Here is a 20,612-nt window from a genome sequence, read left to right as displayed (position 1 = left end):
ATACGAATATACGTTATTTGATTTCAAGTTCTATAATGTATAATGGCTGAGTAGGTACAGATTTTTGCAAATATTAACGATTAATAGATCACTGCCTGTTGTAACAATAAAATGTAGAAGTTGGACATGACTGCTATAGAGTATAATATAATTTTAATTAGCTCTGCATTGAAATTCCAGAAGTGTCCCTTTTTTTTTTCAGTACAATTTTTGTATACCTGTCATCTTCAAATATCAATATGGTATACGAAATATCAACTTTATATTCGTTCTACTAATAAAAATAAATCACAACAATCACTACAATACCGAAGTGAATAAATTTTAATAAATGAGTTATATATGGAAAAACACTACAGAATTATTCAATTGCTAATGAGTGGCTTATCCTATTTAGAAATCCTCAAATGACATTCAAAATACAAACCCTCATAAATTATTACTTTGACAGTGGTTCCAGGCGCCAGGGACTCGTTTCCCTGAAAGAATAAAGTTTCCAGGATATGCTGCACAGGATAGAGGTTGACATTCTAGTGTGTTCGAAATGGTCACGCCATACAACCCAATGAAAAATAGATGAAGTATTACTGGTACGATGATCAACTTCGATGAATCCATTGTGTCCTAAATCATTTTGTTACCTCAAAAAATATGTTCATGTAACCATACGTGATTGATTGATTTAGTTTATTTTACTTCGCGTTTTGTGCCTCTTGGCTAATTTGCGAAGATGGGGATGAGTGATGAAATGATGAAATAGATGAATGGACATTCACAAACAACCAAGCCCGACCGGGATTCGAACCCGGGACCCTTGGCGTCGCAGCGCGATGTGCTAACCACTTTTTTTTTTTTTTAAAGGAAATACCCCCCACACGGAGGTATCCCCCACCATTCACACTTTTTCTCTCTTTTTACACTTTTCAATTGTTACAGTTTCTCAGTTTCTTATCATCTGGACAAACACAAATACCCATGCCTTACCCGGGACTCGAACCCGGAACCCCTGGCGTTGTAGCGCGCTCTGCTAACCACTCGGCCACAGGGTCGGGCATGTAACCATACGTGTATTGCTTCTCCCGCATTAGTAATATGACAGTTCTTCAGAAAACGAAGGGCAACTTAGCTAATAATCTCTTAAATTCTGAACAGATTTCTCAATCTTACTTGTTTATTACTTATGACGAGTGATATTTTGTCAAAATAGCCTTTCATTAGCCTAGGGATACTTAATGGACAATGAACAAATAATTTGTTTTCCGTGTGTGTTTTAAATCATTCCTAATAAGACGTTCATTTTAATCCAAACATTCAGTGGCGGCGATTAGGAAGAGCGGGAAGTGGGGGATTCAGTTCCCCAGCCACATTTTGCCACTTTTTGCCCCCGCACTATGGCCTCTTTATGCTAAGCCTTTTTCTACCAAGAAAACGTATATTCAGAGGTGCCCACAGGGGGGATTATGGGGGATTTTTTCCCTTCAAATAATGTAAAATTGAACATTTATATGGCCTCCCCGATGGCACAGTGGTAGCGTCGCTGTCTTCTAATCAAGGGGTTACGGGTTCAATACCCGGTGAAGCCACATAGTGGTTCTGACCTCTCTTTAAAAAACATTAGGTCCAGTCCCAATTTGCTTTATTGTGCATAAAGTGATCTTAAAACACCAAATCAATCAATCAGTCAACTAATTTACTACAGATAGAACATAGATTTTTGTTCTTCCTCTCCTGCTTTTCTTAGATTGTATAATTTTCGATTTATAATTATTCAATAACGTTGGTTGCGTAAAATGAAAAATATACCAAAATGTACCACCGACATGTTTCATGAAGTCTTGCTGTACGCTTAAGTACTTGCAGGTTAACAAGTTCATATCATGCATGCTTGTAAAATATTACATCGGAACAATTCCTGAATTCTAGAAATGTTTATTTTTATGCAAGGAAATTCTGTTACATTTCACTTTGTGCCATAGAAATGTTAGTAGATTTCGCTATTCTTATTTTTTTATACGTATATGTAAGACATAAAGCCAGGTATTTATGATTATGAGTTGTTTTCTTCTATTGACATGAGCTTAGATCAAGCAACATTGTTTCCGGTAATTTGGAAGAAAAAAAGGAAAAAATAGAAAACCGTAGCCTTGGAGTGACTTCACCTATAATTTTTTTATCTTATTTTGAAAATAATGTTACAAACGCCTAAGTCAAATACAGCTTAGATGTGTGAAGCACTATTATTTGCAGGAATTAGAATTAGGTATTAACATTCGTAGATGAAAGAATGTATTCGTCTCGGAATGTAGCTCTAGCAGACGACGGAATTTTTCTTTTTGTATAAACTTGACAATGAATTAAACATGAACTCTTTATCAGAAGATGTTCAGATAAAGAGTTCAGCAGTAACAGAACAATTCGAAAATATGTGTAGGCCTACGTGTTTCGGGATTTGATTTATTGATTTTTTCGTGCTCGTAGTGGAAATTCACAGGCTCGGATATTTGTTCATGTTCCTCAGCTGAGGGAATGGTACATCCCCCGCCCCCCACTATTGAATGCTTTATTCAATGCATATATTTCAATTAGCCGGTGCCTACAATTTTGAAAGAAAATATTTAAACTAAAACCAATTATTAATTATGTAATACAACACCAATAACCACTGTTCAGGTTTTAAATAATTTGTATTGCAGGTTCTAACTTGCACATGTGTTATAATATAATGATAACGGTGAAAAGGAATCATATACAGTCGCTTGCCTAACCCGAAATGTTACTGCACGCCCCTGGAGAAATGAACGTACCACACAGGGATGAAAATTGGTTTCTACTATTATCAGTGGTATGTGTGTCTACTTTGGGGGAGGGAAATGGAATCCGTCATTTATTCGTACCATACAAGTGTGTGTGTAGGATATTCATAAGTAATGTGTTCGTATATTTACAAGAAATAACATATAAAATCATTAAAACATAAATTTGTCTGGAGATTGTTGTGTTTCATATATTATTTTACTCTTGTGGGACACGCCAGCGGTCTCGGGTTCGAATCCCGGTCTGGGAGTGGGTTTTCTTTGAGTGTCTCTCCATCAGTTTCATACCATCACTCATCTTCACAGTCGAGATTAACCAAAAGTCGAAGAGAATCGACGATATAAAACAAAACTGAAATCATATTAAATCTACCCTGGTGCAAGTGGTCCTTGGGTAAAGTTTAGCTTACATTTTATTTTTTGTGACGTCGCCTTGTAATTAAGGGTCTCGAGTTCGATGCCAGGTGGAGAGAGTTTTTCGGATCCCACTCTCAACTGCAGGTCCAGTCCCCATTAGCCGTACTGTGCAACTAAATTAATCAATTTTATTTTTGCAACTCCCCCCACCAAGGAAAGAACATTTGCAAGCAGGAGGGTAAATGGTCCCTTTAATCCTCCACTCCCTTCAGGCCCGAACCCAGGATTATTTTTAGGGAGGGGCCAGATCCGTGTGTGTGTGTATATATATATATATATATATATATATATATATATATACACACACACACACACAGCAGCAGCAGCAGCAATTTTAGAGGACCTGGGAGCAGTTGCCCCCGACTTTTTTGCCACTTTTGCCCCGTACTATGGCATCTTAGTGCTTGTCTGCCAAAATAAAATAACTGTCCTTGCCCCCCCCTTTCCCTCCCCAGTTTTGGCGTCCAAGCGCCGATACTGGTCAGAAGTGTTCGGACAGTTGAGTTTCGCAAACTAAAAACGTTTTCAAATTACCCGTAATTTCCTATACCAGAACCATTGCACAGCCACGATAATTCTATGTTTAGAAAATAATATATTTATACATTAAAATATACGCATTAGCATTATTACAATAAAGAATTCTAAATGTGAGTTAACACATAGCCCGCTACGACGATTGGGTGCCAAAACTGGGGGGCAAGGACAATTTAATTTCTCTTAGTAGACTAGTTTGAGTATGGTTTTATGTTCACTTTTATCCACATATAGACTAATTGGGACAGGACCTACAGCTTAAAGTGAGATCCGAACCACTAAGTGCTTCCACCAGGTCTGGGAAGATAAGGCTTAGCATTGAGAGGCCATTGAGCAGGTGCAAAAGTGGAAATAGTGAGGTAGTGGGGCAACTGCCCCTCACGCCCTCCATTTGCCGCGACTGCTGGTAGCCTTGCATCAGCGGTTATAAAACTAAAAGTACCCAATATCACAGACTGCAGACTGCCTCTCTACACAACAAACACATTCATTTATGAAAGGACAAAATTGAAATTTTTCCAATTTTGGAAAAACGTTGATGTTATTTTCGTAGCTTTTTATAGGTTCGCATTTAGAAATTTCATGGCTCGAGGGGAGGCCATGGCCCCTCCCCTGGTTACGGGCCTGACTCCCTTCCCTGCGTGACAAGTACTGCTCAGACCAGGTCCGTAACCAGGGGAGGGGTCATGCCCCACCCTCGATCTATGAAATATTTTAATGCGAACTTATGACAAACTACGGAAATAACATCGGCGACTTTGCAAATGCTTCGGTTTAAAGCGGGCCTATCTCTTTCTATGTTATCTTTTCCTGCTCCTGGTTGCAAGGAAACTAGACAAGAGCTTAAATTTGAAAGATACACATCTTGTCACCCGCTGGGCGCACCTGAAGACACCAACAGGTCGAATGAAAGGGAGAGTGATTGCCCCCCTGCCAGTAAGGTTAGCAGTACATTAAGAATCATTAGAAGCCTCAGGCGGTTTGAAAATGGCAAATAAACAGGTAATCCCAGCTTGAAAAGAATGTTATATCCACGTAATTGTTATTTCGGATAGCATTACTACATAAATCAATAAATATAAGTAAGTACGAATTGACCATTTTTTAAATTTACTCACTAGAAACATTCTTGCTCCTCCATCTCGCATTCCAAATATTTCTGCGAGACCAGACACAGACGAGATCCAGACTTTGTTCTAGACCAACACGAAACCAAAGAAGGACAAGGATATCAAATGAAATCGCTTCCCGGTGAAGGCCAGTTCCTAGCGCCTTACGATTCGCTCTTACTCCCGGCGAGAAATGATGTAATTTTCCAAGGTACATCTTCCGAGGTTCATACATAATATTACTATTACAAATCAACACGTACGAGATAGTGTTTCTTCACTTCCTTGCGGTTTCGAATGTTTTCGGTTTTCATAATTTTTCACTCCATATTGTTGACGAAAGCATCAACCTTGCATGTAAATGCCAGTTCCCAGCGCCTTACGATTTCGTCAACAATATTGAGTGAAAGAATTTTCATTTTAGACCTTTTGTGGACATTCACCAGATTTACATTGGGAAATTAAATTATTTTTCGCCGCGACTACGATCGAATCGTAAGGCGCTGGGAACTGGCATTTGCATGCAATATACTTGGTACCTTGTACAACAATATTAAGTGAAAAAAAATACTTGAGACCTTTTTTCTAATTTGTGATGTCCCATCGACAATCTCTTACGAAATTGGCGCAGGGTTCCGGGATCGATTCCCAACCTGCACATGGGTGTTCTTTGTGAGTGTGTTCCTTCACCAATGTCATCATGCCATCGCTCATCCTCATCGTCGCGATTGGGCAAACATGGCAGAAAAGCGACGCAAAATAACATTTTTCAATCAACTTCACATCATTTCTGATCTTCTCTTCGTTGCATAATTTTCGGAACTAACGCCTCCTCCTTTAAAAAATCCCTGGGTACGGGTCTAATAGCAACATATACAAAATAAAGATAATACACGAATGCATGACCAATATAAGTATGAAGTTATTGATCATTATTAACATAAAGCAAGAATTAAATAAAAGGAAACCCTTAATAAAAACATTTCAACTATCCTCTCTCCCTCTCTCTTTACATATAATTATATCTAGTATGTGTGTGTGTGTGTGTGTACACACACTTTCGGATTTGCCCCTGGGTAAGGGCCTGACTCAGACATACCCCCTACTCCTCTACAGATTTAGGACCATTAAGTATCAAAAGCTAATCAACAACAACATCCTGCTGCTGTCACTAGGGCCTGGAACTCTTGACTCATTTATTTTACATGTTTCAGATACTAGTTGAAGGTGTTTTGCAACAACAGCCGTTTCCTATTGTAAGCCTTGTTGTTTGTGTGTGATTTCTTATCTATACATGCACAAGACATACAAAATACGTAGGTTCAAATTAAACAATATAACTTTAATACATGGAAGCCATTCACGTACATCTTACACACTGTTACTATAACAACCAATCAATAACATGCTATAGAATACAAATTCTTCTTCTTCCTCTATCATGCGTCTATCACCTACTACTGGATATATTTAACCAAATAGCCTGTGGTTAAGCGACATAGGTTACCCTTTGAGTTTAAACTTCAAATGAACGATGCATAAAAATTACTTTCACTATGCGTAATAATAACCTGAAATTATACAGAAAAATAAGCAAGAAATACAGTATTCAACTTCAAAATTACATTAAAAATTAAGAAACGTGGACAATAAATTATGACATAACGCTAAAGATCAATAAATGCCATTATGGAATATTTATTCGAAAGAAATAGCCAACTGAATATCAGTGCCAAATACTCAGCCATACTCAGAACAAATCATTAGTGATGTGTTCAAGAACCTAGGGCTTAGACTTAGACAGGGGAGGGAATTTCAGAGTATTGAAACACAAAAAAAAATGGTATAATTCATATGTAATCCAGAACTCGAATATTTATTGAATCTGTTATATGGAATATACAGCAAAGTAAAGTAAAAAAATTGTAAAGGTCCAATCAAGATTTCTTAGAATTAAAAATCACGCGCTATCTCGACCCAAAGCCAAAACGAACGCCCTTTAGTATTCTAATGGAAGTTGTCATGCAGTTCCAGATGAATATATACTCGGTCAGATTAATTCTTTAAGCCTATCAACGAACACTAGACTCAAGAATGAAGTTTTTCTTTTTCAATAAGGCTAGATAGATTGAACAGATTTGAATCCCTGCCTAGCCATGGGTGTTCTTTCATCAATTTCATCATATCATCACTCATCCCCATCTTCGCAAATGAGCCAAAAGTGGCACAAAAAGCGAAGTAAAATAATGCAAATCAAAGTAACCCCTGGCGTCGTAGCGCGATGTGCTTACCACTCTGCAAAGGAGGCCAGATTTTGAAGTGTTAATTTAGCGATTATTTCTGTAGAATATAATTGCAACGTTCCAAAATTTCAATTTTCAACTTTCATATAACAGTTCTGTGTTGGTTCGACATTGTACGTATTTTTACTCATATCTCTAAAATTTCTCAAGGACCGAATATTTAGCATATGGACCAAGACGTCCGTACATGACATGAAATTACCGTACATGTACGATAAGGATCGTACTGTTGGCAACGCTGACTGCGACCTGAAGTGGAAGAACAAAATAGGCGAAACAAAAAAACGTTGATGAACAACGACGAAAAAAAATCCTCGCACTGAGCTACCTACAGGCAATATCCGAAAAGACAAACAGACCACTTCAAGAAATAATTGTTATAACAGCAATATTGGCGAAAAAATCAACGGCCGCCAGTGCTGTAAAGTAACTGCAGCTTGTCTTTCAAAGTAGAAACAATGTTTCTCTGTTGTATACAATAACAGAGATCTAACTTCAATACCTAACATGCGACGCTCAATATGAAAAGGACCTCTTCGCCCCCCCCCCCCTTGGCATCGCCCCTGCGTCTTCGTCCCCCCCACCCCTTGGCATCGCCCCTGCTTGAGAGAGAAATCAGTTTCCTTCTCTGATTCCTGCACTTCCGGTTCTGACCATTAGTTTCCAGGAATGGAAACAACTTTGCAACTTGATGCAGTGATTCTTGGAAAAAGTTCCTCTCAGGATTCCCTTTTAATCTTATCAGAAATGTGGACCTCATAATCCCAGGTTCTAAGCCAGACTGACACTGCAAACGACCGGTTTTTCCTATGGAGATGCGGGTCGGAGGCGCCATAAAGAATGACTTACTAGTAAAGAGGGGGGATGTATAGGACGCCCAACTGAGTCAGCAGTTCGGGCGAGGAAGAACCCAACGGGTTTGCTAAGAGTATGGAAATGAAACCAAGTACATTGAAATGTAAGTGTAATGCTATGAGTTCTTACGTACAATATAAAATTCATCTCCCAACCTTATATCCTTAGGAAACCCACTAACATGGTCTCAGAATCCGGGCACCGGCCCTCGCCCTAGAATCCGCCAACTCCAGTCCCGGTAATTTGGTAAAGTATTCAATACAAACACTTTACTTTTCCCTTTGTTTTAATTTCATTTGATTTACAACTGAGCAGTACCAGAGCAAATTATTAATACTACTACTAACAAAATTAAATAAAAGTCCATAAAGTGGCTGATTGCACATCAAGCGGTGTCCGGTAAAAATGGCCAAGTAAAAATGGCAAACGGAAAAAATGGCCAAAGTGAAAATGGGGAATGGAAAAATGGCGAAAGTAAAAATCACAAGCAGAAAGCAAAAGCAAATTATATATAATTGCTTTAAATAATTCATACGTAAATTGTAAAGAAGAAAAATATTGATGCTGTGTTTAACAAAATCAATATTTATTCACCTTGGGTTTCGTCACCTTTTACTGAAATGGGATAAAGTTTCCGAATTTTGAATGGCTCGGTCATCGGCGAGGCCATGGCGGTAGCTCTGCAGTGCTTCTGCTTAACAGAAAATGTTATATCTGAGTCAAAACAACATATCACTTTGATGTTTTTTTCCTAAAGTTCAGAGATATATGTACATTCCATGTAAAAAGTTGTCACCAAGGTTCCTTTTCAATGAGAGCCAGAAAAAATATTGTATTATAATAATGTTGATTTTTGTGTGTCGATGCCTGACGTTATTAAAATTACCTTACCGCTAAAAGACACAGCAGTTATCACGCCATTTTTTTTTCAAATTGAAGCTTAAAGTATGTTCTAATAGGATATAAAATCAAATGAGTGGCTTTTTCATTGCTTCTATTAATGAATTCTGTGTACATTCATATGGGTTATTCCATGTCAAATCATCACAAAAACATGAACTTTTCCACCCATCCGACCATTTCAGATTTTCAGAAAATTTGGTAGGGTTGTAGAAGACATGCAGTAACTTACTCAAATATTTTCACTGCATATTGTTGTACAAGGTAACCAGTATCTACCACGTAAATGACAGTTCGCTCCGTCTTCCGATTCGGTCGTAGCCGTGGCTAGAAAATCATGTGATTTTCCAATGTAATGATTGATCGATTGCTCGATTGCACAAAAAACTAATTTGGACTGGACCTACAGTTTAAAGTGGAGTCCGAACCACTATGTGCCTCCACCGGGTATCCAACACTGGACCCGTTGATTAGAAGGCAGCGACGCTACCACTGCGCCATGAAAGAGGCCCTGTAGTCAATTGGGTATGATATACTAATATGATACAACATATTGATTTCTGTATAGCTCTGGGTGTTGCTTTTTGAAAATGTATCTCTTCTTAAACAAACATCTAGCCTAAAAGGAACTAACTCTCCCCTTGTTATCTTCTCCTGGTTTTGGCAAGTGGGAAAGAGTAAGGATCGGAACCCCTGTGGAGCTCTTCTTATCTGTTGGCACAGCATGCCTTCCTGCCGAGTTTCATAGTGGGGCGTAATGAAGGTGAAAATAACCCCTTTAATCTGTAAGTGGTCAAAGGTTCCGCCTAAGCATGTGACAAATTCAGAAGGGATAGTACAATTAATCGGATCATGTGAAGGAGCATTGAAATAACTTGTCTGATAAACTTGGACCTCTTTTATCCATCCTCTGCATTTGTTGAATGTATGAAAGAGACTGAAAGTTGGTACGACAAAATGTCGTACTGCGACATACGACAAATATCGCATTCATAATAGGTCAAAATTTTCATCCGACAAAATGTGGCACTATGAACCCTATAAATGAAAGGGACGTCAGTATTTTCCATTCTTTTATTTTGAGTGCTATTCTTTCTTTAACGGATGCATGATGTCCAAATTGAGGCTACAGTGGTGAAAATATTCATAATTTACACATCAAGGGCGGAAAATTGATTTTTGTCTCTATCTATGGCGTTACCGCTGTTTTGGCGCAGGTAGGCAGGCTAATCGGAACTGGGCCTACAGTTTAAAAGTGGGATCCGAACCGGATATCTAACCCGAGCCCCCTACAAGTTGACGACGTTACCACTACGACATCGGTGAGGCGTATGAAAGCCCCTGAAAAGTATTTGACTGTTAAGAGAATAATCGTGAATGTTGTTATTTTTTTTTTCTGACAGAGTAGTAACACTTGCAATGAAGGAGCCTCGGGTTCGATTCCCTGTGGAAGCTCGGATGATTTGAATTCTACTTTGAACAGTGCGACCAGTTCATATTAGTTTATCTCAGTAAAATTAGGTGGACTGAAAATATAAATTTCAGTTGTTGCCGATCACAAAAATCCCAAGTAGATCTTGTCGCATTACCTACACATTTAACATTGCCACAAAGAAACAAGGCAAGTAGCATTGTTTAATTATAATTAATATAAAGGAAAGCTATTGTATTTACATTCGCACCATGCCAAGAAGCCATCCATGTAAATTTATGCGCTACACTGAGATTAGCACATAAAGGGTCCAGATCAGAAAGGGACTATGTGGAATGCCATATCACCATCTTGCTGCACCGACAACAGATTCAGTAAATTTTCCACCCTTTCATGCTTAAACGCTGTTGGAAATGCCTTTGTTTAAGCATTCAGAATGAATTCCTGTGTCTTGAGATAGGAAACAAGTTTCCCAGAATATGTGTGCTTTCCAACTCGACAACAGCTCAGGTGAATGATACAGTGATTCTTGGAAAAGTCTCCCCTCAGCATTCCAGTTTAATCTTATCAAAATATGTGCGTCTGAAAATCCAAGGTACCAAGCTAGACTGACAATGCAAATTTCTTCTGAGCAGGAAGGTATTCTGCCCTGAGCTTGAGCTGTCTGGCATCAAGATGAATTTCCTAGTAAAGAAGATAGGGACCATGGCCCGAATCCATGGGAGGGGCCATTGTGGTCACGGGCCCTCCCCTTCGAACTATGAAGTATTTTATTTTTACCCTATAAAAAAATATATACGAAAATGACATCTACGATTTCGAAATTTGTAAAAATTTTCATTTTGTCCTTTTAAGACATTCTAAGACAATAGTAATACAAAAAAATTGGATACCTTAATGCTCAATGCCCCTCTAACTAAAATACCCGCCATAATCTAAGACTTAGAGTTGAATACTGTACCCACCAACGTTTAATTCAGAAATCCCCCAAGAACCCACGTATCAATTAAGGCCTAATATATAAGAGTTGGATATTTATCCCCCCACCGCCTTCGCACCTTCAATAATAACCTTAAACGCTTTCTTTTCTTCATGTAATGGATTAAATATGGTGTATTTTGGGAAAATATATAAATGTTTTGGTTTGGTTTGATTTGGTGTTTTAAGTCCACTTTATGCACAGAAAGGCTAATCGGGACTGGACCTACAGTTTAAAGTGGGATCCGAACCACTATGTGCCTCCACCGGGTATCGAACCCGGGACCCCTTGATTACAAGGCGACGACGCTACCATTGCGCCATCGGGGAGGCCTCTTGGTCGAGGAGGGTCTTTGTGTAGATCAGCATGGACACAATGAAGAAGTGGGGAACTTGAACTTGTTAACCTGCAAGTACTTAAGCGTACAGCAAGACTTCATGAAACATGTCGGTGGTACATTTTGGTATATTTTTCATTTTACGCAACCAACGTTATTGAATAATTATAAATCGAAAATTATACAATCTAAGAAAAGCAGGAGAGGAAGAACAAAAATCTATGTTCTATCTGTAGTAAATTAGTTGACTGATTGATTGATTTGGTGTTTTAAGATCACTTTATGCACAATAAAGCAAATTGGGACTGGACCTAATGTTTTTTAAAGAGAGGTCAGAACCACTATGTGGCTTCACCGGGTATTGAACCCGTAACCCCTTGATTAGAAGACAGCGACGCTACCACTGTGCCATCGGGGAGGCCATATAAATGTTCAATTTTACATTATTTGAAGGGAAAAAATCCCCCATAATCCCCCCTGTGGGCACCTCTGAATATACGTTTTCTTGGTAGAAAAAGGCTTAGCATAAAGAGGCCATAGTGCGGGGGCAAAAAGTGGCAAAATGTGGCTGGGGAACTGAATCCCCCACTTCCCGCTCTTCCTAATCGCCGCCACTGAATGTTTGGATTAAAATGAACGTCTTATTAGGAATGATTTAAAACACACACGGAAAACAAATTATTTGTTCATTGTCCATTAAGTATCCCTAGGCTAATGAAAGGCTATTTTGACAAAATATCACTCGTCATAAGTAATAAACAAGTAAGATTGAGAAATCTGTTCAGAATTTAAGAGATTATTAGCTAAGTTGCCCTTCGTTTTCTGAAGAACTGTCATATTACTAATGCGGGAGAAGCAATACACGTATGGTTACATGCCCGACCCTGTGGCCGAGTGGTTAGCAGAGCGCGCTACAACGCCAGGGGTTCCGGGTTCGAGTCCCGGGTAAGGCATGGGTATTTGTGTTTGTCCAGATGATAAGAAACTGAGAAACTGTAACAATTGAAAAGTGTAAAAAGAGAGAAAAAGTGTGAATGGTGGGGGATACCTCCGTGTGGGGGGTATTTCCTTTAAAAAAAAAAAAAAAAGTGGTTAGCACATCGCGCTGCGACGCCAAGGGTCCCGGGTTCGAATCCCGGTCGGGCTTGGTTGTTTGTGAATGTCCATTCATCTATTTCATCATTTCATCACTCATCCCCATCTTCGCAAATTAGCCAAGAGGCACAAAACGCGAAGTAAAATAAACTAAATCAATCAATCACGTATGGTTACATGAACATATTTTTTGAGGTAACAAAATGATTTAGGACACAATGGATTCATCGAAGTTGATCATCGTACCAGTAATACTTCATCTATTTTTCATTGGGTTGTATGGCGTGACCATTTCGAACACACTAGAATGTCAACCTCTATCCTGTGCACCATATCCTGGAAACTTTATTCTTTCAGGGAAACGAGTCCCTGGCGCCTGGAACCACTGTCAAAGTAATAATTTATGAGGGTTTGTATTTTGAATGTCATTTGAGGATTTCTAAATAGGATAAGCCACTCATTAGCAATTGAATAATTCTGTAGTGTTTTTCCATATATAACTCATTTATTAAAATTTATTCACTTCGGTATTGTAGTGATTGTTGTGATTTATTTTTATTAGTAGAACGAATATAAAGTTGATATTTCGTATACCATATTGATATTTGAAGATGACAGGTATACAAAAATTGTACTGAAAAAAAAAAGGGACACTTCTGGAATTTCAATGCAGAGCTAATTAAAATTATATTATACTCTATAGCAGTCATGTCCAACTTCTACATTTTATTGTTACAACAGGCAGTGATCTATTAATCGTTAATATTTGCAAAAATCTGTACCTACTCAGCCATTATACATTATAGAACTTGAAATCAAATATCGTATATTCGTATAATTACAATAGATAACTGCGGTCGGCCAACAAACGCCCCGCGATCGACGCGTTGGACATGCCTGCTCTATAGCATACTTAAACCCGAAGGTTTATGGCTGCAGCAACACAAGCCTTCCATCTGTCCCTATCCTGGGCAAGATCAATTCATATCTTGCCCACCCGTGCCCACCCCTGTCGCCGTCCCTGTAAGAATATCACTGATAATTACGAAATGTTCCGTCTACTAAATTCGGTCGTAGTCGGGGCGAGAAAATGATGCAATTTCCCAAGGCAAATCGGTGAATCTTCATAACAGGTTGTCGCTGGGGTGGTAATAATTAGAAAAAGACGTGTCACCTCTATTTTTCCAACAGAATATTGTTGTAGTACAAGGTATCACGTATCTACCACAAAAATGACAGTTCGCTCCGCTTTCCGATTCGGTCATAGTTGGGGCGAGAAAATGACGTAATATTCCAAGGTAAATCGGTGAAATTTCATAATAGGCTGTCGATGCGAACCACCACAAAAATGGTATGGTATTTTTGGAAGCATTTATGTAGCAATTTTGCTGAGGAAAATGCTTCACTCTAAAGTGGGCCTAACTCTTACTGTATTATCTTTTCCTGCTCCTGGTTGCAAACACTGGACAAAAGCTGATATTTGACAGTTAAGACTCCTGTGTCCTCGACCTCCGAGGACACCTGCTGGCACCAACAGGGAGAATGAAAAGGAAAGTGGTTGAACCGCCCCTGTAATAGGTTGTCGATGGGGTGATTTAAAATCGGGGAAAAGTGTTAGCTCAATTTTTTTTACTGAATATTGTTATGAAAGGTATCATGTATCCACCACGTATATGAAAGTTCGCTGCGTCTTCCCATTCGGCCGTAATCGCGGGGAGAAAATGATGTAATTTCCCATGTTATTTCTTTGAATTTTCGTAATAAGTTGTCGATGGGGTGGGTGAAAATCGGGGAAAAGTGTTAGGTCAATTTTTTTTACTGAATATTGTTATAAAAGGTATCATGTATCCACCACGTACATGAAAGTTCGCTGCGTCTTCCCATTCGGCCGTAATCGCGGGGAGAAAATGATGTAATTTCCCATGTTATTTCTTTGAAATTTCGTAATAGGTTGTCGATGGGGTGGGTGAAAATCAGGGAAAAGTGTTAGGTCAATTTTTTTTACTGAATATTGTTATAAAAGGTATCATGTATCCACCATGTACATGAAAGTTCGCTACGTCTTCCGATTTGGTCGTAATCGCGGGGAGAAAATAATGTAATTTCCGAAGTTAATTCCATGAAATTTCGTAATAGGTTGTCGGTGGGGTGATTTAAAATCGGGGAAAAGTGTTAGCTCAATTTTTTTATTTAATATTGTTATAAAAGGTATCATGTATCCACCATGTACATGAAAGTTCGCTACGTCTTCCGATTTGGTCGTAATCGCGGGGAGAAAATAATGTAATTTCCGAAGTTAATTCCATGAAATTTCGTAATAGGTTGTCGGTGGGGTGATTTAAAATCGGGGAAAAGTGTTAGCTCAATTTTTTTTATTTAATATTGTTATAAAAGGTATCATGTATCCACCATGTACATGAAAGTTTGCTACGTCTTCCGATTTGGTCGTAATCGCGGGGAGAAAATGATGTAATTTCCCAAGTTAATTCCATGAAATTTCGTATTAGGTTGTCGGTGGGGTGATTTAAAATCGGGGAAAAGTGTTAGCTCATTTTTTTTATTGAATATTGTTATAAAAGGTATCATGTATCCACCATGTACATGAAAGTTCGCTGCGTCTTCCCATTCTGCCGTAATCGCGGGGAGAAAATGATGTAATTTCCCATGTTATTTCTTTGAAATTTCGTAATAGGTTGTCGATGGGGTGGGTGAAAATCAGGGAAAAGTGTTAGGTCAATTTTGTTTACTGAATATTGTTATAAAAGGTATCATGTATCCACCATGTACATGAAAGTTCGCTACGTCTTCCGATTTGGTCGTAATCGCGGGGAGAAAATGATGTAATTTCCCAAGTTAATTCCATGAAATTTCGTAATAGGTTGTCGGTGGGGTGATTTAAAATCGGGGAAAAGTGTTAGCTCATTTTTTTTTATTGAATATTGTTATAAAAGGTATCATGTATCCACCATGTACATGACAGTTCGCTACGTCTTCCGATTTGGTCGTAATCGCGGGGAGAAAATGATGTAATTTCCCATGTTATTTCTTTGAAATTTCGTAATAGGTTGTCGATGGGGTGATTTAAAATCGGGGAAAAGTGTTAGGTCAATTTTTTTTTACTGAATATTGTTATAAAATATATCATGTATCCACCACGTACATGAAAGTTCGCTGCGTCTTCCCATTCGGCCGTAATCGCGGGGAGAAAATGATGTAATTTCCCATGTTATTTCTTTGAAATTTCGTAATAGGTTGTCGATGGGGTGGGTGAAAATCAGGGAAAAGTGTTAGGTCAATTTTTTTTACTGAATATTGTTATAAAAGGTATCATGTATCCACCATGTACATGAAAGTTCGCTACGTCTTCCGATTTGGTCGTAATCGCGGGGAGAAAATGATGTAATTTCCCAAGTTAATTCCATGAAATTTCGTAATAGGTTGTCGGTGGGGTGATTTAAAATCGGGGAAAAGTGTTAGCTCAATTTTTTTTTATTTAATATTGTTATAAAAGGTATCATGTATCCACCATGTACATGAAAGTTCGCTACGTCTTCCGATTTGGTCGTAATCGCCGGGAGAAAATGATGTAATTTCCCAAGTTCATTCCATGAAATTTCGTAATAGGTTGTCGATGGGGTGATTTAAAATCGGGGAAAAGTGTTAGCTCAATTTTTTTTTATTGAATATTGTTATAAAAGGTATCATGTATCCACCATGTACATGAAAGTTCGCTACGTCTTCCGATTTGGTCGTAATCGCGGGGAGAAAATGATGTAATTTCCCAAGTTAATTCTATGAAATTTCGTAATAGGTTGTCGATGGGGTGATTTAAAATCGGGGAAAAGTGTTAGCTCAATTTTTTTTTATTGAATATTGTTATAAAAGGTATCATGTATCCACCATGTACATGACAGTTCGCTACGTCTTCCGATTTGGTCGTAATCGCGGGGAGAAAATGATGTAATTTCCGAAGTTCCCGTACCCCTGGCAACCTTGAGAGCGCCGATGCCCTGCAGCGTTTTCTGTGGCGTTTTCCTGGATGTCGGTGTCGTTAAGTTATAGAGCGTCATGTTTTAGATTCCATGTGTGACCCAAGTTCCGATTGTGGTAAGTTAGAATATTTTTCACAAGTAATTTAATGTAACCATGGACAAAGATGGGGGAAAATTATTTGGCTCAGAGTTGTAATCGATTTTGTTTTAATTCACCATTTTTAAAATTTTTTTTTACCAACTCTACTTTCATTATATTTATCACATTTGGTACCAGTTTCATATATCGGAGACACATTAAAATCGGACATTTTGTGTTTCGCATGGTTCGTACTTACCAATTATGTATTGCGGAACATAGTTCAAGGTGCCATTATGCTATTTACATGAAAACAAACGCAATTTTTCACATTCTGAGTGCTCTTTTTTTTATTCCTTTCTTCACTTCCAGAACACACAATATGGTGGGCACATCTTGACTAAAGTTGTGGGTATGCAGTGTTTCAATCTTCTTCACCGAAATATACATACTATCGTGTTCATCACCGGTGGAAATTATACATTATGCAAGGGTAGCTAACGGATAGCCCCACAAGCCATTTCCGATAAGGTTAGGTTTGGTTATGTTAGGCAAGCATAGTATTAAAAAAAAATAAAAAAAAGTGAAACACTGACAGGGGCTTACGTCATCAAGCGTACACAGCATCCGGTTGTCGTAGGGCAAGTAAATTAAAGCAATGGCAATTGTGCATCGGTGAGATATTTCTCTTGAAAAATACATGATTTCCCAGTCAAATATATTCCACAATGCAAGAAAATACCTTGACGAATGTTGTAAACCTTGGAGAAACTCATTTCCGTAATTAGTTTCTTGTGTAAAATTAAGAAATGTGTCTCCGATGTATGAAACTGTTACCACAAAGGGTAAATTGAAGAAATGTGTCTCCGATGCACAGAGTCGATGAACGTTTCACATTGTTCACACATCCTGATATTGTGCAGTATCTATTGAAATTTTGGTACTACTTTACTATACCGGAGACACCTGTCAATGATTTATTTCGCACTTTTTATATTGCTAACGTACTATTCTGTGTCCCGGAACATTTATTTAGGTGAAATAATGAATTTCTAACGAATATAATGCATATTTCTTACATTTACGAGTACTTACTGTTCTTCCTTATTTCCACACAATATGGAGATAGCTTATCCGTTCATCGCACGTTGTGCCAGTGTTTTGTCGATTTGGAGTGTGCATGCAGTGTTGTAACCATGTTCACCGAAAATTACCTAAATTTTTTTTAAAAAATAAAAACACTTCACGAAAAAAGTTCAATTTTCGACATAAAGAGTAATTATTAAACCATTGACGTTAGCCCCAAAAACCATTTACGTTCAAAAAATTCATGAAAGCCCCACGAACCATCACGGGGATGAGATATGCCTACTAGGTTAGGTTAGGCCTGTTGGGTTACGTTCCATTAGCACTCCTTTTGTTCAATTTAGCATATACAGACAACGGCACGTCATCTTATAGTGAAAAGACGGCGTGTGTTGAAACACTGACTGCAGCTTTTACATCTTTTACATCATCAAACACATGGAACATTGTGGTCTCATGCAGAAAGCAAATGGCGGCAGCAGCAATAACACGTCGGAAAGAGATTTTCCTAGAAAACCACATGCATTTGCATTAAAATGAATCAAAACTCCATTAGCGAACATCAACAACGCTACAGAAAATGATTTGCATAAGTACTTACTCCTGTAAATTTGAAGAAATCCGTCTCCGGTATAGCAAAGTGTTACCGAAATTTTATTTGCTGAATATGTCACTACCATATATACGAGTTGCTCTCATTCTGGTACTCTGATGTATACTGTGAATATTGCATAATTTTAATTGGAACATGGAAAAACAATGTTCGTTGAAGGACTATAATTGCTGCACATGTGTTTACATTGGTAAATACTGTTTACAAGTGTTAAATGCACTTAGCTAATATCGTTTTAACTTAGTTTTCTAATACGTTGAATTGCAAACATTTGGGGAACCATAGCCTTCCAAGAGGTTTTTCTGAACGGGTTAAGACATGCTGTTCAAGCCTCTGCCATACACACCTTTTTATTCATAATTGCTAATAACGGACTTACCATGCCATTCACATGATGTAGTTAGTAAATACAGTAAATGTCTGTTATATCAGAGACACATTTCTATCAGATATTTTCAGTTTCAAATGGTTCATACTTACCAATTGTGTATTGCAGAACATAGTTGAAGGTGCCATTATGCTTTTCACACGAAAATGACTTGATTTTTCACATTACGAGTAATTCTTTTGGGTTCTTTCTTCTGTTGTGGACCATACAATATGGCACGCACAGCTGTGGATCATCGTGCGTCGTGCTTCTGTTTTGTCGATTTGGAGTGGGTACGCAGTGTTTCAACCTTTTAACTGAAAAATACCTAATTTCGTGTTCATTATGTCATCACAAATCATTGACGGATAGCCCCAAAAACCATTCACAACAGCCCCACGGACCATTTCTGGCAAGGTTAGGTTAGGTAAGCATTGTTAAAAAGAAATTCTCGTAAATAAAGGCACGTTTGGAAACACTGGCGAGACCGCGTGACTTTCGACGCTCGCCCCATCTGCAGGTACATAATGGAATAAACGGCATAATGTTGTTGCTTTGCACAAAATGCAAGTTTATTATAACAAAAGTGCTTATTTCTTGTTGTGCAGCATTCTACGGTGAGAAATTACATCCACGAACTTTCAAAATGCTACAGAGACTCATTTCCGTAAGTAGTTTCTTCTGTAAAAATGAAGAAATATGTCTCCGATATAACAGACATTTACCGTAAATACAAAAATCTTAATTGAATGTTAGGTCATTAAAAGTTAATATTTGTATGTAAACAATAATGTAAATTGGCCTTTTTTGCCCAATTTCCCCCATTATAACTTTGTTATCCATGGAACATCAGTCTTGAATTTTTTTACAAGTACTTCTCATAGATTACTCTTTATACTGTAAATATCAAATTTTGGCCCAAGTTCCTTTCGTTTTATTGCAATTTTTACCTTGTTCGATTTCAATTTTTGTCTGTTAACACATACTGCAGAGTTTTAGAGATTACTTATGATTTTGTTCCGTCCAATTTCCTTTTGTTTTATTGTGATTTCATCATGCTACAAATGCAATTTTAACATGATTCAATTTTGATTTACTTCTGTTAACTCATAGTGCGGTGTTTTAGCGATTACTTAAGATTTTCTTCAATATATGCTTTGGTAGTTAGTTTAGGCAGGCCAGGTTTGGTTCTCTTGGCATTAAAATAAAGTCCCTAAATAGATTCTACTAAGGTCCTGATTTATGTCTACATTAATTCCCACTAGGCTACGATAACTTACAGTCCCTTGTCAACGGAAAATACATGGTCCATGGGAAGTGCTCATGCTTGCGTAAGGTAGTTTTTAAGTTATTTTTTCCAACATAAATAACTTCTTTTCGAAATCCAAACAGTGTTTATTACTTTAAAGAAGGTTCAAATTTTGTGTGACAATGATTGCCAAAATTCTACGATAATTTTACTTCCTGCTAAGGGAATTTGAAAAAAATCATGAATCGATGTTTGTGTTTCCTCTGAAAAAGCTATATCTCTGGTATGATGTTACTTCCTTAAAAATAAAAAAATGTATAATCCTAAAGTTTCATTTCTCTTTAAAATTGAATATCACATTTAGCCCTAATTTTCGGCCTTTTGCATTAAAGTTGGTGAATAAATGTGCGAAACATAAAATTAAGTTTGAAATATTTTTACCACAACCT

At 37.9% G+C, this 20,612-nt stretch overlaps 2 protein-coding genes across 4 annotated transcripts in view; both read left to right on the top strand.

The window, feature by feature from the left end:
- The window catches only part of LOC145992000 (sulfotransferase 1 family member D1-like), a 513,969-nt gene that overhangs the window by 190,773 nt on the left and 302,584 nt on the right, over positions 1-20,612 (top strand). The gene's annotated exons all lie outside the window — the stretch shown is intronic.
- Positions 16,812-20,612, top strand: part of LOC145991997 (uncharacterized) — an 81,360-nt gene continuing 77,559 nt past the window's right edge. For all 3 annotated transcript variants that reach the window (XM_083128000.1, XM_083128001.1, XM_083127999.1), the window contains exon 1: positions 16,812-16,884. The gene's annotated coding sequence lies outside the window, so the exon portion shown is untranslated. The remainder of the gene's footprint in view (positions 16,885-20,612) is intronic.

Source organism: Lepisma saccharinum, chromosome 9, assembly GCF_977018435.1.
Source record: "Lepisma saccharinum chromosome 9, izLepSacc3.1, whole genome shotgun sequence".
Classification (NCBI taxonomy): domain Eukaryota; kingdom Metazoa; phylum Arthropoda; class Insecta; order Zygentoma; family Lepismatidae; genus Lepisma; species Lepisma saccharinum.
Note: the sequence above shows the minus strand (reverse complement) of the source record. Positions and strands in the feature narration are given on the sequence as shown.